Raw genomic sequence first — 25,477 nt, forward strand, 5'->3', positions numbered from 1 at the left:
TCAATATTAACATGACTTCGGTTACCTTATTTACAACAATTTAGTACATTAATATCACAATCGACAAAGAGCAGGCAGCGAGAACATTGGGAATTGGAGAAGCGTTCTAGTAGCACCTCACAATTCTATTAGCACTCGAGTCACGACGACATAGAGATCAATATCGAAATTCAAACTTGACGCTTTAGAGAGTCTCGAGGAAGATCCGAGTAAATACTTGAGGAACCGGCAAATGAAGATAGATTTTCTCTCACTACCTTTACGAAAGGTTGAACAATTTATTCTATGTTAGTAAGTATTCTTCAGAAAGGTTATTTTAATTGTAGGTACTTTAAATGCGGTACTGGAATCAGGCGTCTCCCAATACCTACGTAAGTAAACAATGATTAATATTTTTTCTACCTGGCACCCCGTATTTGGGATTAAGTAACAATCTATATAAATAAAAATCAATCTCTATTTTCCTTGGTCACGGCATCACGCGTGAACGGACCAATTTCGCCAATTCTTTTTTTGTTGTGTTTGTTATTATCACGAGAAGGTTCTTATGAAAGAAAAACGAAGTTTGCAGGGTCATCTAGGTCAGTAGGTACATAATAATAATGTGGATGTAAAATTTTATTGTTGTCTCATTTTTACGGCTTCATACAAAATAGAACGCAACATGCATGCATGCGGCGGGGCTCGGCCACATGTCCACGGCGCGGCGTCGTCACTGTGAGACGCCGCGGCACTGCAAGGTACGTAATACCTACCAAGCTACTCAGACTCACAGTGTCGGCGCGCCGTGGAAATTCACGGTGCTGATGCCACCGCCTCGCCATGCTACGGCATCGTGCCATGGCGTCACGACACCGTTCAAAGCGCCGTGCTGCATCGAACCTACTGAATTCGATGGTTTAAGACAAAAACGCAATTTATCGAGACAATTGACATGTCAACTTAAATGTTCCACCAGTAATGCTGTTGCGGTCATCATTTAATGTACCTAACCTTCAATAATAGTGACTGGGCTTGGGTCCTATTGGAATTCTAATTTGTGTCTCTGGTGAAGATGGATGGTGACATAGACTTCTAAATGTGATTATTATTCCAACAGAAAGGTTTAATAACAGTCTTATAATATATTACTCTGATCTTTAAATGTGACGGAGTGAGGAAATTATTCCCAAGTCGACATTTCCTTGGAACGTTTCTACGGTAATTTATTTCGTAGTACGAATCCGAAAATGGATGGCAAAACCTTTAAATCCCGTAGACCATTTCGGATAGAAGTTTGCGTGCAAAGGCTTTTAGAGTTCCTTAAGTGTATTGCAATTTATTTCTATTTGAACTTATGAACTATTCGTGTCTATTCATAATTTACACTGCAATATAACATAACAAACATAATATTGAACATAATAACATAATATTACATAACATAACACACATAATATTACTTACATAATATAACATAATATTGAAAATAAGAGAAAGTAAATGATAACTGAAATCAGAAATATGATAAAAATAAACGTAAGACTGGACATGAAATACACTTTAAAATATCTTTAGGGCAAATCCTGGGAAACTTGCGAATTTACCTAATTGTGATCTTTGTAAATTAAAGTCAATTCAATTTCCTTTTTATTAAATTGATTACTTTAAAATAGTTTATGAACAACATTGGTTTCAATCGAAACGTGGATAATAACTGTGACTTTTAGAATTGTACTGTTTCATAATATGTTTATAAATAATATATTTTTGTCCAGCATCTTTACCAAGTTTTCCTCTTGAAAATATTATTTTATTGTTAATTGGATTATCCTATTGTTTTTAATGCCAAAAAAAATTTTTTTGGGTGTTTAATCTAAATTACTACTCAGAAAACAAATAATTTATTTTTACCATATCCATTAACTTTAAAAGAAACTTGGTGGTTGATTTTTGATACTATCGATTAGTATCAAAAATCTATATTTACAATCGCATATCAACAAACGAATAAATGTAGGATGACAGATACAATGAAAAGTGGCGTATAATAATTTGCATTCATTATCTACGTTTAGTTGGTCGTTTTCTACAAATAATTGTGACTTAACTAGGTCTACTGAGGGTTTACCGCTAACATCTAAAAACCAAAAAGCTTTCTGTCTCTCTATCGCTCTAGCATGTTTAAATACCCTGTAGGTACAAGTTGTAGTAAGTAATAATACGAAGAATTTGCAAAATTCAACCCCTGTGATCCATCAAAATGTTTATTTACTATTAAGCTACCTACCTGCTTTGTAGTATTAATGTAAATAATACTTATATATCGTGAGACAATCACAGGGCAAACCTGTAGATACACAGTTCACATAGCGTCACTTGCACCATCCCACTAATTCGAGGTTAACAGTGTCAAATGGTACCTACTGGTAACCATGGAACCTCCAGGTTTGACCGTTTAACCCCGGGTTAGTGGAATGGCGCAAGTGAGCCTTAGGTAGAGTTATATTAAATTCCCTTAACTTAAGTAATTGTTACCTTCTTAAAAAACAAAAAGTTTAAAATTACAAAAAAGTCGACGGGCCGTTTACCAGATTTTCGTAAAATATCCGCGAACACACCTGAAAGTGGCATATTGAAAGTATACTTTTCGCTCGGCTCAGGTACAGAACCCCGCAAAATTATGAATCGCCTGAGGGCTCGCCAAAACAGGGTCTGATTTATATGCAATTTTTGAAATGTTCAGTGGGCACTAGTACTTATTTGACAAGATTTTCATATGTAGTTTATTTACTACCTACGACCTTCGCTAATTTATTTCAGTCTCCTTTTTATTACATATTTACCCGCAGTAAATTGTTTACATGGAAAAGTACATTTTAGGAAAATGGTAAGTTTACTTACAGTCACATAAAGGTCACACACGACATGCATAACTATCTCGCTCCCATAGTTAATTTCATCCCAGTTCACCCCCGTTAGGTATGATTTTTTTGGCCTTTCCATCATTGGTCCCATAATAAAAATTATTCAGTATGACCTATAGAGTTACTACACAGATAATGTCAGGTGATTAAAATGTCATCCAGCCGGCGTATTATGGATGGCTTTATCCATGTTTATCCACGGGATAAAATAACTGTCACATTTTAACACCGTGGGATAGAAAGTGACTAACTAACTAACTATTTTGGCTCAGCGATCCAAAGAGAATGTTGGCCTCCTAAACGTTAACCGTTTTATCACGCTGTCACGTAGACAAGAATGACCATCATATCCGTACTGTACGGATATGAATGGTCGTTCTTGTTGACAACGTGATAAAACCGTGTTCGTCACTTTCCATCCTACGCTGTTAAAAGTGACAGTTATTTTATCACGTGGATAAAGATGGATAGGTGCGATTCTCACCTGACAATTAACCAAGTTAACGAACAAGTAAAAAGTGAATTACTCAACTCGTAAGGGTGAATAGGTAAGGGATAACTTTTTGCTGTAAATTAATGTACAGAAACCGTAATTAGCATCATTAGAACCATAGGTAGAATCAATCTACTTACTTGGCGGTTAAGCTCTCGTCAAGTAACAACAAAACTGACATATACTACTATAGTCTGTATACTACTCTGTACTTATGTGTGTTACTTTTTTTTTTCAAAATAATTACACTTTATTAGAATTACCAACACATTAAAACCTTACCGTAACCGTAATTAACATCATCAGATCCATAGGTAGAATCAAAGTATCAACTTGGTGGTTGAGCGTTCGTCAAATAAAAACAAAACTATCATACTGATACTATACTAGTTTCAAATCCTTTTCATCATGCGGGTAACTGCTGACATTTAGGTGGTTAATTTAGTTAAGAGGAGGCCTCAACTATTTGGTCACAAACTCTCGACCAAACAGGAAAATGCTCTTCCGTCTGAAACTTTGATACCGATTTATGTCATGTTTGAAATTGAGAACCAAAATTGTCTTTCGTGAACGTATTTCATGGAACGTTTCTGTGGGAAACCTAACAAGGATGGTTTTAATTAAACATATATACTTACGAAATTTACAAGAATTAAACCAATCTTCTTCGCGAGCGACATATTTAAAAGTTCTCTCTTAAAAAAACTATAATAATAATTTATTGGGCGACCGGTTCATGGGTGTTTATTGTTGCGCCTGTGAACGGGTTCCAGCAGGCGTTCTACATGACATTAAAGCTCTCCAAGGGGCCTCTACGTGTTGGATCTATATCCCCACGCAAGCCTATCAAAAGACCGGGATTTGTAGGCCCGTGAATTCCAAAATGGAGAAACAAATAATTTATTGCATATTTATATTTGGCATATCCATTAATATTATAGTTCGTGCTATTTTTAAGGTTCCGTACCTCAAAAGGAAAGAAACAGAACCCTTATAAGATCACTTTGTTGTCTGTCCGTCCGTCCATCTCTCTGTCTGTCAAGACCCTTTGAAGATCAACTTCTAAGTTACCGTAAAAAAAGATACGGCCGTTTATGCCGCAAAAATGTATATTTTGACACCACAAGGGAATCAAAATTATAAGGGTTCTTTCTGTTGACCTAGAACTATGAAATTTGTCAAGCAATATCGTCTCACACTACAAGTACAGAAAACTACAAATTTGTAAAATTTGATATCATACAAAACCGGGCGCATCTATCTTTAAAATCGATGTACGTGTAACTTTGCCTGCCACTCACACGTAAGACTTTCAACAATGTTTCAAGAATTGTAATCAGTTAGGACGAGGAAGAGCCCATAGTAGTATCCACTAAGTTTTCAACGAATACCGTCGGCAAACCCGACCGTAACCCATCGTCGTTTGACGGCTTCGCCAGGAATGTTACCTCTTACACGAGTGCCCCAAAAAAAAGGAGTGTATTGTTAGTAGCAGGTATACTTATAAGCTTATGTGATATATAAATTCTTTGATTCCAATAACTCTCTGAGACTCAGATACATTCAATATAGGTATTGGCATATTAAAATGGGCGGCCAATTGAAACTTACATTTTGATGTTAAAATTATATCATTTTTTTCTATGCAGTTACCTATTCAATGTAATTAAAAAACCGAATATCCGGGAGACACCATCTTCGTCTTCTTCAGCGAGTATGCGACCACTTTTGGGCATCCTCGCCAAATCTCCTCCAGATACCATGTAGCTACTAATCTCTAAACGCGTAATACGTTGCCAGCATAATGAGTACAAACACTAGCTGTTGATTACAACCGCCATAAGGCACCATAACGCTGATTTACGCGCAGCTCGTGACAAATTAGTTGCCGGCCGCCCAAATTATAACAGCTGAGGTCAAGCAAAATTGGTTATTTTAGCTTATTTCGTAGCATATTTGCACCTTTCGGTTGGTAACATTGTCCGTCGTTTCCAAGTTGATTCCATACTGAGATATCAACTTCGACAAAATTGAAGTCGACGATTGGAAAATCACTAGGTACCTACCGCATACATGGTTGAATTGAAAACTCTCATCTATTATTTTTTATCACCGATCCGATCGGTCATGAAATACCTACAATTGTCCACATAATTAATAACGGTCAGGACTGTTCCTGTAACCTATGGACGCCTGCAACTTCAGAGGTGTCACAAACTATTGAAAATATGTACGAGTATGTACAACACAATACAATACAAATACTCTTTATTGCACACCTCATTACAGAAAACAATACAAATAATACAGGAAGAAGAGGTTAAACAACAGGCGGTCTTATCGCTAAAAAGCGATCTCTTCCAGACAACCTGTATGTACTGTGTTGACATCTTATTTCTGGTTGTCCCTTAAACACAATGATACATTGTGGATAGGGTTTGCAATCCGGATCCAAAATGTATGAAATTATCCGGATCTGGATCCGGATCCGCGGATCTTCCCATACATTTCGGATCCGTCGTGCAAACCCTAATTGTGGAGATCGATTCCGATGGCACTAGGTCGATTTGTGTGAAATTGTCCAGTATTTAGGTATTAAATATTTACTTAAAATCAGTGAAAGCTAAGGTAAGGTGGTGGTACTAATGCTCGACATGCTAATGCCCAATAGATCTGCTGTCACCTCTATAGACAAAGACTTAAGTTTCAAGATGACATGTAAGTACTGGGACAGCGTCGAGCACCACCTTACTGTATTTGTTTAAAATGGTAACTAAGACATCAATATTTTGAAATTTTTCTAATGAAAGAAATATCCAATATGATCTGTTAACGCCCACGTTACTCAATTTTAGTTAACGGATTTCACCGTTTTATGAGTTTTTTTTATCACAACCGTTGCTAAAGCAATTTACTTTCCTTTGTTTACTTTTATACTCTAATAAATCGTGATTAGCGGAGGATTAATTTTTTAATAATAAAAAATGCCTCAGGCTTATTATGAACGAAAATAAAATAACATTTAGTTACATTTTCAGTTCTACGAAATGTGGTTTGTATATGTTATGAACCGTGTAAATTTTCAGCGTTATACATATATAATTTAACATGACGTTAAGATTTTTTATTTATTTCTATAAGTGCGTTGATCACTACTATTCATACTACTTATACGACTATTCGTTCTCATATTCTCACTATTACACTACAATATTAGTTATCGCCGAATATTAAATTGGACTTACTTTTATTAGTATTTTTTTTTGTGTAGGTACTTACTTTTTTTGTTGACGCTTACGGGCACCACGGACTCCACTGTCAATCAAGCGCCGGCCGATTTTATAGACACACGGCTCTAAACGACCTAATCCGCAGAGCACTCGGTACCGCTTTCATACCAGCAACCCTGGAGCCAGTAGGTCTATCTGCGGCAGATGGCAAAAGGCCCGACGGCTGCTCGCTCGTACCTTGGTTCCTGGGGCGGCCCTTGGCGTGGGATGTAACATGTGTTGATACACTGGCCCCATCCCACGTCCTGGGCTCTGCCAGGAGGCCGGGGACGGCAGCAGAGGACACCCAAATTACCAAGTGTCGCAAATACGCATTTTTGCAACCGAATTATGTATTTGCGGCACTTGCAATTGAAACTCTCGGTCCTTGGTCGTCAGACACCAAAAAACTGGTTAAAGAAATTTCTACCAAACTAGTCTGGGTATCTGGCGACCTACGCTGCCCCTTTTTTCGCACAAAAACTCAGCCTCGCTTTGCAGAGGGGGAACGCGACCAGCGTCCTGGGAACAATGCCTCAGGCTAATTTAGGGCTAGATTTAACTATGATTTATTTATTTTGTTATTTAATATCTGTTTTAATAAAAGCTTTATTCAAATAGTATATCTTTTTTTAAACTTTGTAACGTTAATATTAGTCGTACAAGGAATATAATACTGTTGCGAGTTTTAATGAATCACAATTAAAAAACATAACCTTGGTCCTAGCGAGTAAAAAAAATCCTTCACGCGCCAGTCGTCAAATTGTGGAAACCTGCCCGTGAATACAGTAGGTACAATATTATAATCCAAATAAATCATTCAAAATCAGCGTGAAAAAGTGCATTTTACTCACTAACGTGGAGAAACAACTCAAGATGCGCGTCGTCACTCTAATTATTAAATAGGTGACGACAGACGGTAAAGTGAAAGACGGCGGGATTCGGGAAATAAATTAGAGATTCACTAGATATTAAATAGTAAAGATATGTGACGTTCCACGGAAAAAGGTACCTTATGGTGGCTGGCGCTTCGCTTAAGCTATTATTAACGCCGCTCCAATATTCAGCCGGGGCAAATGGTGCCTTTCGCCGTGGAACGTCGCATATCTTTACTATTTCATATCTAGTGAATGTCTAATTAATTTCCCGAATCGCGCCGATTAATTGGAAAAAGAATGACCCACTTCCGACACTTCGTTGTGTATGATCGGTGATCACGTGATGCTTTCTATAGAAAACGGACGCCTCGGCCTGGACCCGTACCGTTCCAGCATGAGATATCCTTAATAATAAAGTCAACCGTTTATGGTGAGCGGGTATAGCGTTAATATTTTTTTCTACAACGTATGAAGTTACCTAATACCTATCTATAAAATAAGTACATATTAGGTAGTTACTTAAAACATACATATAAGTATTACGTACATATGTCTAACTATTGCAGAGTTCTTAAAATATATTGAAACTTACAACAGTCATCTTACAGTTACACAGTAAGATCCGCTTAAACTTCGAAAGTTACCGCACGGTAAGCTGCAGCACCAGTCTAATGGTTTCACAGTACTTAAGTACGTACAAGCATATTCACTTAGCATCATCATTAGGAACGCTAGCTAGTACCTTTACACGTTGAAGGCGGAGTGCTACTGAAAGCGGATGAGTTGATAGAAATAATTTAAGCAATATGAACTATTTTATTAGTGATGCAGTGAATACGAATAGTAGCTATGACTGAGTTATAAAATTAACTTTACAGATGTCCCTACTGTCCCTAGTCTCTATACAATACATATACCTAGGTAGGTAGATGCACCTTAGGTTTACATAGGTAGATGCACCGACATGGCTTCCTTCATGGTGACTGCAACGTACTCATGCTCTCTGGTTGAGACAGGGTGGTGAAATAAGACAACACGGCTCGATTCGGGAAATAAATTAGAGACTCACTAGATATGAAATATAATAGTAAAGATATGTGACGTTCCACTGTAAAAGGTACCATATGGCGGCTGGCGCCGCGATTCGGGAAATGAATTAGAAATTCACTAGACATGAAAGAGTAAAGATAATTATCTTTAGTATATCGTATCTAGTTAATCTCTAATTCTGTCCAGGGAGTGCGGCTGGAGGGTTGATATTGTTGATAACATAACATGGCATGGCTTTATTTCGCATTTACTACAGTGCAACAAAACTTCCTCATCAAAAAAGTACACACATGAATAATTTTTGGTATTTGTTCCTTTACTTGTGCTATAAGGTTCCTTTTTGCCTAATTTTAACACTAGGATAGGCCTTAGTTTTTTTTAAACACTTTTAGTCGCTAAAGGGTCCAGTGGACGCAGTATATGTAAAAATCACTACGCAACTATACGTACTCTATAGAGCAAAAAGATAATTATAGGATTTATAGGACATAATATGAAACAAAAATAATATTTTTAATACAGTTGCTCAAAAAGTGCTACTTTACGTAGCTGTTTAGCGTGCGGAAAGTTGGTTATCTCGAACTAGTGCTTTTTACTTTTCCAATTTTTTTAAATTTATACTTGTTCCAATTCACGACTACTTATTGATGAGTGTTAATATTAGTTTCCTTTAGACGTCGTAATCAGCATAAAAACCTACCGTTAATGTAAGAATACGAAAAATATTACATATTTCATATTTAATTACTTACCTCTTCATCATTATAACACGTTTATTTTTTAATATTCAATATTGAAAATTCCGTTCTTAATAAGTTGACTGAATGGAACGGAATAGCTGCCAAACGCCCATAGATATAATATACTTAAAGACGACGTCTAACCGAGCTGTCACTGTTACCACTTTTGTTTAGTGTACGATTAACAATGTTTTTCTTATTTTTTCGCAACTGTACTAAAAAACGTCGTTCGATACACGTGCGGAAATGTCATTCTTCACTCGTCCCGAGTCTTGCCACTCGCCTGCGGCTCGTGGCAAGATATCTCGGTACTCGTGATGTAATGACATACCTTCCGCACTAGCATCGAAATGTACTATTACAGTATATATGGTCCTACTTTCTCGCACTAGTGCGGGAAAGAGCACTTTCCGTGCGTGTGTTTATAGTTTAAAGGGCCATATGTACTATAAAACGTTGTACGATACACGTGCGAATAAGTGATTCGCAATTTCCTTTTTTCTGCACTTGTATCGTAAATAACTATTTTATTTTTACATCAATACCAAATAAACATTTAATAATATGTAATCAGTGTGCAGTGGTAAGTCTAATAAATAAGTTAAATGAACCAGGTACTTTAATGTTCGCTTTAACTTTTACTGCACCCTTACAATACCAATTAGTGCTAATATAGTCATTATTACTGGGTTGTAAAGTGCACAAGAGTCTGGCTCACCGCACGTGGGACCGGATCTAAGTGCTCTTTTTAGTGGTTGTAGCATGGAATCTTGTGAAAGGATTAAAAGACCGAGGTAAGTTCGAGTCGTACTCAAGTACGGTACGACCAACAATATTGCTATTCGGAAAAATTGGATGATAAAATAGGTGAAAATGGTTTGTGGACCATCGTTTATATTTAGCCCGCATAGATGTTTAGGAGGTAAGTAAATACTCCAGTACCTACCTAATTAATCAAATTATTTTCGCTGATTTTGGCAACAATATTAAAAGCATAAAGTTAATAACGCATGCAAATTTAATTTTTCCTCACATATAACTGGCAGAATATTCTATCTATATAAGTACAGCAGTTTTTGTTTTAATTTATAAGGACAGCCAACGTAAAAAAAACCTTACGACTTTGAAATTTGAAACAGATAGGTACCACTATTCTTAAAATATTCTTGAGCTCCACTTAAGGAGGATTTTTTGAAAATGAAGTTGAATGTTTTAACAACTTCTACGCAGACGAAGTCACGGCCAAAATCCTCTAGCTAGCAGCATATCAAAACATTGCATCATGAGAGTGGGCGAGATACGTACACAGTGCATTATGATAGTTGGCAAATACTTAGTTACTTACTTAATTCTCGTACGCGGAAACTAAATAATTCCTGATGACTGAGGTCCAATGAGCTTTGTTCTAAGTAGGTCTGCATGTAATGTATTGCACAATATGCTACAATATAAATCAGCAATGTGTATGCTAAAATGTCCATCTATTTCTGTGCTCCCACCAAAGGACATTAGAAACGGTAGGTAAATGGGCGTTTTTAGAATTAGAGTCCGTCACGTAATGGAATTCCACACACCAAAAAAAAATTTTTTTTGACTAAAAATGGCTTGAATTAAATCTACTATTTATATATTTTATGAAAATGTTACTTTCTTTCTATATAAATTATTTATATTCCTAATAAATCACTTTAAACTGAATGACAGCGAATGTGACGATCCATTACGTTACAAGTTTTAGGCAGGTTTTAAGTGAAGATCGGAGTGTTTTAAGTGAACCAATTTTTATTTATTGAAATACAAAACAATATTAATTTTCTAAAAACGAATAACAACTGCAATACTAAGTATTACAATAAAGTTATTTAAAGGAGTCTTTCCAATACGTCACATTTTCGTTTTAATTGTTGCTTTGCAATCATTTTGTTATAAAAAACGTAAGGTAAAGGTATTATAAAAAGTTGTTTTTAATAATTATCATATATTATTCTTGCAAATGAGATCGAAATCAGTATCAATTATCCTAATAATTAATATAAATTCTAATAAAATCAATCACAGCCACAGTAGGACAAAGTGACGTTATGGACCATAATATCGCGTTTAGGAACTACATGAAGGGTTTACATGTGCGGAAAATAGCTACTTAATTTAATACCTACTTAATGTTGTACTAAATTAAATAATTTAGTAATTAATACCTATTATTACAGTTTAACTTAACAGATTTTGAAATTTCCTGCAGTAATTATGCTTTCGACTGCAGCAGTATTGCAGCACGATAATACTGCCGACTGCATTACTGCTACAACAAAATCAAAATAGATGTTGCTGCCCAGTTTTTTGACATTTGCAGTTAGCAGCATTGTCGTACTGCAATACTGCTGCAGTCGAAAGCATAACCTGCGCCTGCCAGCGTTTCTTAGGTCGAGCCGCCACTGGTGCTAAGTAATTACTAGTAGGTCGAGTAGTTAGTAGTAGTTAGTTAAGAATATAGCTAGAATAAAATTATTTGTGTGTTTTTAATATCACTCTACCTACTATATTTTGGCAACTTAAACTGACGGCATGTAAACCGTGCATTTTCATTCCATACGTCACGTTTTTTTGTTCCACTAATACATCACGTAACGTTTTGGATGTGACGTAGGCATGCCAGTTGGTTAATAAAGCGAAATAGCGGTCTGATCGTTTGAATTTTCTTAATTATAATTATTTGATATCATACAACACTTATAATAATCTAACGTAATTCATAAATATTTAGTCAATAATTGACTCCTTATCTTCAGTTTAATTCAGTTCGTTGTGGAAAACAAATTTCTGCACATCGTGACGCAGAACCTACACTAGCTTTTTTCGAGCCCAATTGCCTTGTAAAACCTAAACACCGGGTAATTATAGGAACATAATGTTACGATCATGTAAAAATCCGTATGATATTAGTAGATTTTTGCTACTAAGTTGGTAAAAACTCCGTGACGTTGGTGGAAATTTCCACTACGTCGATATTGAAGGACAACAATAAATTAAACTTTAATGCATATTTTTACTTTAGGTGCTAAAAAATAAGGTTTTTAATAGATTTTGGCTGGTACGATCTTATCACACAACAACCAGGTTCGGGTCTAGAAGGAGGCAGATATATAATATTTGGATCCAAAGTATGCAAAGTGTGCATGGGACACTCAAAAATCATCTACCTTTCTTTAGTTTTTGTACATTTTCTTTACTTTAAAGTACCATTTAATCAGTTTTTTTACCATAAATACTCAGATAATAAATCACTTTACAATTTTTGTATACATGTAGGACACTTTAAAACAGTATTTGACGGTAAAAAAGTATACCAAAGTCGTAGGACAGTGATATTTTACCCAAATATTTTTTTCCGAAAACGCCCAAATATTTGTTGTTCCCAACGAGAAAAAGGTTCATATTGTTTACTTGCCTGATTAAACAAAGAGCTAACGGTCGGTGGAATCATCTTCAAGGGCTCTTTCACTGATTGTAATTTCGTGCTTCATTTGAATTCTTTTTTAATAATACTTACAAAAGAAAACGGAAAAAAAACTCGTTTAATTATGTCAGCCTGTATTAGACAGTTGAATGGAAAATAAATCAAAAATACTTAGCTTACGGGGCTGAGACTTTTGCCTACAATCTCAGTTTGAGAAAGCTAAAATATGATGTCTGTGTCTTCGGAATATGTATATGTAACCTTCTGAGCATACTTGAATTGAACATACTTAATCATATATGCCCGAATCTATTTTGTTGTGTATTTGCTTTCAACCGTTGATGTGCAAGACATTATGTCTACACACTCGGTGTCCTATTTCGGTCAAGATTCGCTACTCTATTCAGATCGATTGGTGTTCGATATGTGCACAATACTCGATCCAGATGGAGCACCTGCCGTGTCGAATCGATACTCATGTTCCAATTTGTTTGCAGAGCACTCAATCCAAACACACACATACACACACAGAGTGTGTGTGTGTATGTGTGTGTATTTGGATTGAGCTACTAGGTAAGTGTAAAATATCGTCATTATGCGACAGTATTTTTGAACAATCCTAATTCAATTATATTAAAATAATTTGCTCTTTGCGAAAGGTGGACCGCGAATATTTTTATGGGAAAGGACATAATTTAACTTCACAACAACTTTGTAAAATAAAAAGTTATGTATTTAAATCTGTTGGTCAGCTTTGGTAGCCTAACGACAAGACATACGACGTTCAAAGCGGAGGAGGTGGCAAACACCGAACAACCGGACCAATCTTCATAAATTCTAGTTTCCCAGTGGGTTAAAATGTGAGATGTCATTTGCTTTCATAAAATCTAGTGACAACGTAAATTTGTGGGCTTAGGCAACCGGACCACGTGCAGCCTTACTAAGCCGTCGCATAAAGCTGAGGCTGCGCTAACAACGTAAGGGACTATCCCACGAATGTCAACTGATTCATCTTTAAAATAACTAAAATAATTCTGTAGTAGGTAATCTTTGTAGGATTCGATTTATGTCCAAATATATTTTCTATTGATGAAAGCATTGTTTTGATGGGATATTGCGTATTTTAAATTATTGTCGTATAACCGAAATTGAACTTTGATAAGAAATTACGTAAAAAAACAGACACAAATGTTTCTTCTCAGAAATCACAATAAAAAGCTTCGTAGAAAGCCGTAGTATACATACAAGAAACAACGGAAAATCCCTCAGTCAGTATTTTATTTGCTTCATTTAACAAAGGTGAACGCTGGCATGCCAATCCCTAATCTATTGAAGTTAACGTCTTATGAGACAAAAATAGAGCCTTCATGTTTCGACTTCATTGGCAAGAAAGGGACGATATCCTGAATTCGGCATTTGTATATCTCATGGCTCTGAATCACTGGGCCCTTTCAAAAGGCCGCCGCGGCCAATTCCTATTTTCCAGTTGAATTAATATCTGAGTTTTCTGCCGTTTTCATTTTACGCAAGTTAATTTTGGATACATTAATCAACGGTTTTGTATTTGGTATTTTATTATAATCAACTTGTTCATATGTAGGTAATGTCGGGTCACATCATTCTTAATAAAACAGAGCATCAGGGAAAGTAATGAAACTCTGAACGAAATCTTCATGCATCAGACGCAATGCATGAAAAGGATTTCCGTTTTCTTTGAAAGAAACTCGTACAACTGTGTCCTCTGATCCGCCGTTACTTTTGTCCACCTTCACCCTTACATAGGCATTTATGATCACTTTTGATCACTCAACATTCAAAACATTCCATCATAGGTGCACAATTAAAAATAAAAAAGTCTTAATGTTGCACTTACTTAGGTACTTTATTCTATTAATATATAAAATATCATTCATATCAAACGTTGTAGTTTAATTTACTTATAATAGACTTTGTCTAGGAACAATGATCGTCGAGTCAACATCCCAGACGGCGGTTATCTCGTGAGCTAAGTCTAGGTACTTGCTGGACTTGTCCTTCTCGGCCTTCACGAGATTTTCATCATGGGGGATGGTAACGTCGAGGAGCACGGCCCGGCGCTGCAATCGATCTATCAGCACGATGTCAGGATTATTGGCTACAATAGTCCTGTCAGTGATGATAGATCGATCCCAATAGTTAGGCTAATTAATTTACTGTCTTAAAATTCAACTTTAGGTAGGTACACTATTTGATTTTTCGACTCTCAGCAACTGCGGGGTCCTTTACGACGAATTCGAAAAAAAGGAGAGAATCCACGACGATTTCAACCAAAACGGCTAAAAGGAAAACTAAAGCTTAACGCCGCGAATTACGTTTTCGTTTTTCATCATTCTCGTTTAGACAGTTGAGTATAAATAATGTAAACCTTAGCGTGTGACGACAAAATAATACGAGGATCGTCTACACCCAGGGGACCGACAAAAATGGAACGTTGGTAAATTTCGTATCAACAAGAGATTGATTGATATTCTCACAATCCTTGAATAAGGGGAGTTACATAACTACGTATGACTTGAAAAATACTAAATAACCGATACCTATATAATAAGTAAATAAAAAGTGGAAGAATAAAGAATAAAGTTTCCTTCTGAGCTACTTACCTGTTATTTATTTATTTGTTAACCTACTTTGAGCCCATAGGTGAAGTTTTACGTACGAGTATCTACCCCATGCACAAAAAGTATATAATTTTTTATAAGAAGAATATCATTTGGAAGAGCGTTTTCAAATGACATATTTAAGTTTAGATAAATATAAATACATTCTTAAATACTTATCGCCGCGATTTTCGTAATATAAGTGTTCGCAAAAAGTTATTTTTTAAATCTGTATTTGGGTCTCAACGATACAACGACGCAAGGATAATCAATTTCAGTGATGTTATCTCGAGGCAAAATACATGCTTAGGAAAAACAAAAAAAAATCCCAAATGACGCTAATTGACTGGGATAGCGATACAAGTCGTAGTAATTCAATATAGAGATAATCGAGTTACCGTTCATCCTATTTTTAAAAGCATTCCTTATATTTTTCAGCTAATCCATACTTAAGTAATATAATATTACAAATCCGATAAGAAACTCTGTATGTTTGTCTGTTTGTTACCTCTTTACGCTTAAATCGCCGTAGCGATTTAGATGAAATTTGGTATGGAGATAGGTATTAAGACCCGAGAAAGGACATATCATAGTTTTTATCAATTATCTTTTTATGGTACCTAAGATTGTTTTAAACTCAATATTTTTTCTAGCTTCTCAGGCACCTGCCTTTTATACTTGTAATAACGATTAAAAATGTTATTTTACATTTTCACTTATTCACCGTGAATACGTAGCCTTAGCATAAGCGTGATTAAAGCGCGTACGACATCATCAAATTAAATTTCAGTTATGCGAGTGCTAAGGGAGCGCGGTTCACTTTGCAAATTAAAAAATACGAAGTAATGAATTACACAAGGACATTACAAAAAATTAGGTACATTAAGATTATTATTTATGAGTTACTCAGCAAAGTTAGTAAAGACCGAGACCAAGGACCATAATATTTTACAAAGTTAGCTTAGAATATCTGCATACTGTGGTACTAGCCGCGTAATATTTTTTGCAGACATTCTTGCTGACAGTTGTTTTGCAAACAAGAACACATTACCACCCTTTTAACACTAATGTGACCCTTGGTATAGGTTGGATATGACAACAAAGGGCTAAGAAAACAAAAGAGCAACCACGGAAGATAAATATTTTTTTCTTTTGCAGCTTTGCTTGGGATAGGGCCAAAAGGGAACCCCACGATATATCAAAACGGACACATTTATTAATCGACGTCCGGTAAACTTTGCTTATTTCCTGGTTTGACATAGTTTTTTATTACGTATATTATATTGTTTGCCACAGCGTTTTTTCAAGCAGCTAAATTGGTGCGTAATCGACACATCTGTGATTTCCTTGTTGTATTTATATACCTACCTAGTTACAACTGCATATATGTAGGTACAGTCAAGTTCATAAATATGTACACATTTTTTCACCTTAATCTATCGCAATAAGTAAAAAAATGTATATATATTTGTGAACTCGACTGTATATATAAAAAAACAATACGTAGGGATTTATCTCGATAAATACTGCTACCTTAATGTTTACTTAAGTCGGTATCATACGTATTTGAGAAAATATTTATACGGAAAACCATATGATACACCTGTGAGTGCCAACTATATTATAAAGGAGGAATTTTAATAGTATATAAGTTCCCAGTAAAATCCTTTATCAAAGTCTCCCGCAGAGGACGGGGGAGGAATTTAAATAAAACTTATCGAGCGCTAACCGTTCACATGTAAAGTTTAATTTCCGGCAAACTCCTTTGTCTTTGCTAGTCTTGGAGCCGGAACTATTCGCCATCTCACGAATTTTTAAGTGTCTTAGAATATAAATGTTATAATCACTTACGTAACATATTATGTGACGAAATATTTTATTATAAAAGTACCAGTCCTAACTATTTAATTAAAAAATAAATATTATAGTTTCGACGTTTTCCTTCAATCTTTCGATCGTACCTAATATGTTACCTATCCCGGCTTTTTTGTTACGTAAATTCGAAATGGTAACAAGATTACTTTATCTAATAAAATTGTCTAATCTTTATAAAACTGTTGGCTGCGTACTACAATGTCAAGTCAGGTTGTAATCAATCATAATAACACGAGTAGGTCTTAACCTACTCTATAATTATTATGACTAAAAGTATTCTATCTATTTTATATCTCAATATAATGTGATATGTCGTAAATATTATGAGTATGACTGTGAAGACGTAAAAAAGCTTGCGAACTTGATCAGATAGCTGTGTTGTGTAGACATAAAAATAAACGATTTTACGGTGCTCTAATAACAAATTTTCCTTTTCCTTTATTCCTTTGTATATGACAATAATTTCGGTTTGATTTTACGGTGAATTATCGCACTCACTTCCTTTATGTAAAATAATTTACCTATATAATAAAATGTTTATTTGGCTGCTCTTTATAAAATACGATCTTCTCCGACCCTACTTCGACGATGTTTGCAATTAGGCGTGTCAAATTCAAATGTACCTACTAATTTGTTGTTCATTTTCGGGCTATAAATACAGCTAAGCGGGATTAAACATAACCCCAATAATGGTTATTCCCGGTAATGAGTATAGGCCAATAAAGCAACATCGGATAGTACTCGTAGGATCGCAATATTGGGCGCAATTTGGGCGCGCATCATTCTGCTTGTCTTCATCTAGAGGCCAATTGTAACGTCAATTTTGACGTTAAAATTATGTTATTTTGTTTACAATCGCCAGCGGGTCTCTCTTAAGCTAACTTCTCATGTGCGGATAAGTACAAGCAAATTTCATGCGCGAATGACTTTAGATATCAAAATGTAGGTAAGTTCGGATTGGCCTCCTAGTAGTTTGCGTCGCCCTTGCACACATTTGTTTTCGCTAAATAGAAGCAGAAACGAATGAATGAATTATGATTCAACTCTAATGCCAATATGACCGATTTATATTCGAGAATTGACTTCCTATATTAACAGCTTCGGTCATTATCATAACTTCGTCCTCATGTTTGTGTTAAATTTCTTATCTACTAGGGTTAGCTTCGGGCTTTGGGGTTTCTAGGCTAGAACCGCCTAAAAGGACTCCGTATAATATATCATAAGAACGAATATAAAAATGTGCGCATAAAAAGAATTAATGAGAAGAATTAAAGTATAATAAAATGTCTGAAACTACTAGACTAGAAACACTAGGCCACAACGCAAAACAATTTGAAACTTGTGCGTTATTACGCGAAAATACGGAGGGCAATTCTTATTTACATTGTGATATGAAAATGATAGGTACCTAAATGAAGTCAAATGCCCGTGTGTCCCGCTCGCGCCAATTCATGTACAAAAAGTACGAGTAAAATACACACGCGACTGACATCATTTAGAATATTTATACTTATATAATTTTGAAGTCACAGTGTAAATTTGAATCCGCCTCACGGTAACCCATCGTATGAGTTTTATATAACATTCGGTTGATAGGTATGGACGGTGGGCAGATATGATACCCTGATAAATATTGTTTTATGTTAGTTAGGAAGCCATATTATCGCAGAGTACAGTGTATGCTCACGAAATATTCGTGAACATTGCACGGTCATCTAAATTATTCATAGCACGATCCACTGCCGAGGTCCTGTCGCACTCCACTTCTGTATTCCCTTGTGTGGGGTACTTACGGAATAATGTATAATCTTACGCCGTAATACGTACGTACGCATACAAAGATTATAGGAATCCCTTTGCATGTATATGATTACAACTTGCAAGCAATGGAACTGAATGGGAATCGTCGAGTTTCTGCAGTTCGGTGGTCAAAAATATTGCCTGCTTTTTTTTTTGTAAAATAAAGACAAAAACTAGTAAACAGCTCAGAAAATGTAGACAATATAATTAAACAATTATAATTATAAATACTTAAGTAGTTCAAATAACGTAAACATGTAAAGATACATCGTATGCTTACAATTTTGTAGTTATTCAAAGTTATTATAATAAATTACTGTACAGTAAAATTAATTTAGGTGAAGTGATAATTTTTCGTACAAGCTAACATTAATCTTTTTAAGAGCCCTTCAACGTGCACACTAGCGCCACAGCTAAATAATCGTGATTATTTAAATTTAACGACAGGTATTTAAAAAAGGAGGCCGCTATGGACACGCGTATTCAGGAAACGAGATAATCACAAGATCTAGAGACGATATAGAGATCAACTAGATTTACATTAGATATCGACTAGATGTGACTTGGATATCTCAGTCATAACTTGTCGAAATCGTTCAAGAGGACCTCCAGAATCGCGGAAACGTCAAATTTGACATATCTAACATTCAAATGACTATATCTTCTCGATATCGTATCTTATTCATCTCTTGATGATCTCTAGTGTTAAAGTTAGAATAGGGCCGGTACTGTATTGTGTATTTAAGTACCTTTTGAATACATCAAACTAGTTTTTATGTTGCTGGTTTCGTCGATCTAGGAACTTAAAACAAAAACCGCCGTTTTATCTTTGGACGCATACATTGACAAATCCAGCAACATAAAAACTAGTTTGATGTACCTATTCAAAAAGTATTAAATACACAATACAGTACGTAGCGGCCGCCTTTTTTCAATATCTTTCGTTAAATTTAAATAATCACGATTCAACTGTGGCGCTAGTGTGCACGTTGAAGGGCTCTTAAGTGCCCAAAATATTTGAGACAAAGCAGTTTCGTAATGAAATCTGTTATCATTATAATATGTACAGTCAAGGAATTTAAATTCCGACCCATTTCGTACTTTGTCGCCGCTAGAGTCCTCATACGGTTGTCACTGTGACAAAGTACGAAATGGGTCGGAATTTAAATTCCTTGACTGTACTACCTGTCTCTACCGCAGATTAGTTTACCGAGGTATAATATTGGAGGTTCCGCCGCAACACCGCAAGCTTGCAATTTGGGTATCGGCGGGTTAACATCAAGTTACTATACATGTGGTTTGGTTAGGATATTTTATCAACGCCGCCAAAGGCAGTTTAATGGAGGTGTAAAATGAATCTATTATTACCTATATATCAAGATAAAGTAGGTACTTGAGTGCTTACAGTCACCCGCAATAATATATTACACAACAAAGGCCGCAAAAATATCTGACATGATCTTATTTGTAGAGCCATAAGAGCGCGTCACGCTTGCAGCCTTCGAAAAATAGTATATTATTTTTGCACTGTACCTAATGGTTATATAAAAAATAAGTAAGACATCCAAAAAGAGATCACTTTATGATTATGATTGTATGTTTTTCATTAGTGTTGTCAAAAAAACCAGTGTCGAATCCGTTGGAATTAAAGGTATCTAAATGTTTTATTTAAAAAGTGTGACTGATGTACAGAAAGTACTCGTTTTAAATTCGTATCATATCAAAAATAAATCAAATTCAAATTTTAAATATCGAATATGCGTTCTACAACAGTCCCAAAACTTATAGCCAAACTGCACGTTAGAATTTAAAAACAATAAAACATTCAGGCCTACCCTTTCCTTATGCTTTCAATATGTAAGTGTTAGTACGTGTGCTATTTTAATCAAACAGACACTGTCAGTCTTCTGTCAGGGCGCATGAGTTCCATTGTTGTCACGTTTTTAGGATTATGTAGGCCTTACAAAAAGTGTGAATAAAAAAACTCTTATGTTAGCAGTTCATTCATCTCAACCTGTCACAATGTTTGCATACAAGCTACATAATAACACAGTAGTACCGAAAATATATTATTCATTCTTATGGCGGTCCTGCACTGGCTGTTATAATACATGTATAACAGCCAGTGTGCGATCACCATTATACGCACAATAATATGTACCACAATCAAGTTATAGTTATAGTAGTTATACATATGTATTATTATAGTAGTTATACATATTTGTATTTCTTCATCACTTTTCTCCTAAAGGGTATTTTATTATACGCAGAGCGCAGACTCGAGTCTCGAGAGTTCAGTCGACTGAACTGAACTATAGCAAAATTGTGTCAAATGACACCAAAAATTATTAAAGTGGCGGTAGTTTTTGTTGTAATTAACATTTATTTCGGGTTAAATTTATTTCTTTTTTAACTGATATGATATAATCATTGTGTGCAGATACCCCGGGGGAAAGATTCACTGTTACCCCCACCTTGCACGATGTACACTAAAAGTATCACAACTGTAGTTGCTGTATTCTCCTACTTACTGCAGTCTCTAACACATGAAATACTGTTTAGATGTTTAGAAGTACCAACCTTTGAACCGACTAACCGAATATTTTATTTACCAGTAGGTATGTATGTAAGACAAAACTAAAGAAGAAGAGGGCCGCTCAGAAAACTCTAAGGTTCTTTATTCCCATGAGGATAACCAATCTCGCAGAAAATGCAAATGTACAACTTGGGACAAGCGTATCTAGTTGGCACGATATTTGTCAATCTCACCAACTTGCAGAACGAAATATCGATAAAGTTTTGGGACATTTTTCCGTTCTTATAAACAAGGGCCCATCGATTAATTTTATCGTGCCGTGATCAAAAGTTAGTTTTAGATTGAAAAAATGTGTATTTATGTCTGTATCTTTAGGTATTTAAATAAAGTACTTAAAAAAACTCTACTTGCTTAAGGAGCTATATGTGGGTAGATGAAAACATTAGAGTCTTAAGTTAAAGTCAGGTCGTTCAATGACAGATCTAAGCGCTTTTGTATTTGGTTGGTTAACCAATAAATGTTATAGTAACTAGCCGAAAATTTAAAAATTGATTGTTTATTTCTATTTAAATGCCTACCTAAAGCTACAGAGTATAGTGTACCAATCGTGTGTGATCGAACGAGTAATTCTCAATAGTTAGCGGACCCACGCCTACCACGCTTACCACCTGTGGCCTATTTTATAAAGCTACAAGTTACAATTTACAAGCGGAAGTCTCGTTCTAACACATAGAGTTAGAAAGAGACTTTCGCTTGTAAATTGTAACTTGTAGCTTTATAAAATGGGCCACTGGTGTAGGACAGATGGCATGGAAAAAATGATATTGAACTTCTTATTTATTGCGGTTACGTTTATTGTCATCATCATGATCAGCCCACTCTCGTCCACTGCTGGATATAGGCCTCTCCTATTGCACGCCATTGAGCACGATTTGCGGCAACTCTGATCCAGCTCTTGCCAGCCGCCACGGTTATTAAAGTGAAACAAAATTGTTGATGGTAAAAATTATTTATTGAAGCGTCCGCTTGCATCGTGAACAATTATGTTTGTCACTCGTGTTTCGGATGCTGAATAATATTCATATTGTGGTTAAGAAATACATTTTCCAACAGTGGATATCCTGTAACATATTTGATATATTTAGTGAATCGTATTTGATATATCATATTTGATACACATTCATGTGTTTTTCACAACTAAAAAAAAACAAAGGAGACATGTTTTATTTATATCACTTATCATTTTGAAAGCAGTCGCTATATTAAAACAATGTATTTTTCTATACCTAATACCTACTATTATATTTCACCTGGGTCAGATAATATAATTAATTACCGAGTCATTATTCTGGCAAACCGAATCCAGCGCCAAATATATCACGGAAGTGATAAACGCCCCAGGCGGTTAAGTATGAAAGGCATGTAATAATGTGGTCATACGTCAACAAGCCATTTGTGTCATTAAGCTTCGCTAACGGCTGCGCGGTCCGATTCAATTCCATATGTACATACCCTTAAACAGGGGGCGTTGGCATAGACCACGCGAAACATACAGATGTAATCGAATATTATAAGTACGTCTTAAGAATTTGCTGAGGTAAACTTGGATGGTGAGGTAGGCATATTCATAATGTGATAACATCCACTATTAGTAAAATTGGTACTTACTTATTCGTATAAAATATTTATATGTAGGGACATAATATACTTAAGAGTTGGAATGGATGTCTTAAGTAAAAGAAATAATAAATATTTGCATAAATGGGTTGGGTTACTTTCTTTTAGCGTATGTCACGCACTGCTGCGGCGAGGCCATCGAGAGGAACGGTGAAGCGCTTGCTGTTTCACTGGACATCTCGAAGGCCTTTGACAGGGTTTGGCACGCAAGTCTCCTTAGCAAGCTTCCTGCTTACGGCATCCCTGCTGATTTTTGTAGCTGGCTATCTGATTTCTTGAGTGAACGGTCGATCAGAGTAGTTATTGATGGCTGCTCTTCGGACCTCATGGCCATTGACGCCGGTGTTCCTCAGGGGTCTGTTCTCTCCGCAACCCTTTTCCTGCTCCACATTAACGACATGCTGCAACCCAGCATTGTAGGTTATGCAGATGACAGTACGGTTGTTGAGAGATATTTGGCTAGTGCAGGGGACAGCAGGGAGGATATACGTTCACAGAGAGAGGCCATGGTTGAGCGAATGAACTTGACCCTTAGTCTCGTTTCCCAGTGGGGTGATGACAATCTGGTCACGTTCAATGCCTCCAAAACGCAGGCGTGTCTATTTTCCGCTAAACGGAGTCCATTCGACCTGACTCCTTCTTTCCGGGGTGCATCTGTACCTATTACCGACAGCCTCGAACTCCTCGGCATGGAGCTGAGTTCAGTCCTCGGCTTCGGCAGCTTCATTGAGTCTAAAGCACAAACTGCGGCCAGAAAGCTGGGCGTCCTAAATAAGGTGAGGCGATACTTCACACCTGGACAGCTTCTAACACTTTACAAAGCTCAAGTCCGGTCGTGTATGGAGTATTGCAGCCACCTGTGGGATGGCTCAGCTAAATACCAACTCGCCGCTTTGGACTCAGTGGAGCGCAGAGCCAGGAGGATGATTGGCGACAAGAAGCTAACGGCTAAGCTTCAGACTTTGGCCCATCGGCGGAAAGTCGCCAGCCTGTCGGTATTCTACAGGTTGCACTTCGGGGAGTGTGCCCAAGAGCTACACGAGCTCATTCCACCGTCCCCATTCTACCATCGGACTTTTAGACGCACGGCCGGTTTCCATCCTTACTTGGTAGATATTCCGCCAATTCGCATTAAGCGCTTTGCTTCTACTTTCCTTATGCGCACTGCCAAGGAATGGAATTCCTTACCGGCGTCTATATTTCCGTGCTCTTATAACCCGGCAACCTTCAAATCAAGAGTGAACAAGCACCTTCTGGGCGAGCTCGCTCCATCGTAGGCCACGTCTACGCCTCGGCTAGTCTGTGGCCATGAGTAAACCCATGCATAATAAAAAAAAAAAAATAATAGTTGTCTTTTTCTAGTAAAATTTGTTGGGCGCTTTTATTTAAAGTTGGACAGTTGGACACTACACTTTTTTAGATTTGGGTAGGTATTTAATGTTATTTCTCTCTACGCACGAGCTTTTCGATTTTAACAGAATAATATTTAAGCTGTCTATTAAAAATTGTACCGGAATGGTTATAAAAATATTGGGTTACTTTTTTTTAACATAAATAAAATCCGAATGAAATATAAATGTAGTGTACAATATTAAATAAAATGGCTCAGGTAGTTAAGTTAAAAAAATACCCAAAATAAATAACAACACAAACATTTTTTTGCAACAGGGTTTTAACATAAGGTAGAAGTACTAGTGCTCGACGCTGCACTAGTATTCGACATGGGCACTTTATGTCAAAGTGATAAGGATTAAATTTGAATACAGAAAAATCTTCGCCGTTCTTTAACCTATATTACTTTGACATTTCATTTATTTCATTTCATTTATTTCATGCGAAAAACCATGGATATAAAGGTGTTACATATAGGTTTGGTACATGGTCACCCTGCAAGGGCGTAGCACTGTCTTAAAAACTAGTTAAAAACTAAACAGTTTATTTATACAAAACAAGATATGTTTAAATTGGTAGTTGCAGTGGAAATATTATAATAATCAATTGGTAATAAATATTTAACATTAGTGATTTATCATAATTATCGTCAAACATTATTATTATAGTAAATTAGAATGATAACAAATTAAATAGTAAAAATTAGTTAAATGTCAAGTCGTTACAGTTAGAATTTGTTAAATTGTCATCAAAATATTCAGTAATAGT

This window comes from Cydia fagiglandana, chromosome 2 (genome assembly GCF_963556715.1).
Source record: "Cydia fagiglandana chromosome 2, ilCydFagi1.1, whole genome shotgun sequence".
In the NCBI taxonomy this organism is placed as follows: Eukaryota; Metazoa; Arthropoda; class Insecta; order Lepidoptera; family Tortricidae; genus Cydia; species Cydia fagiglandana.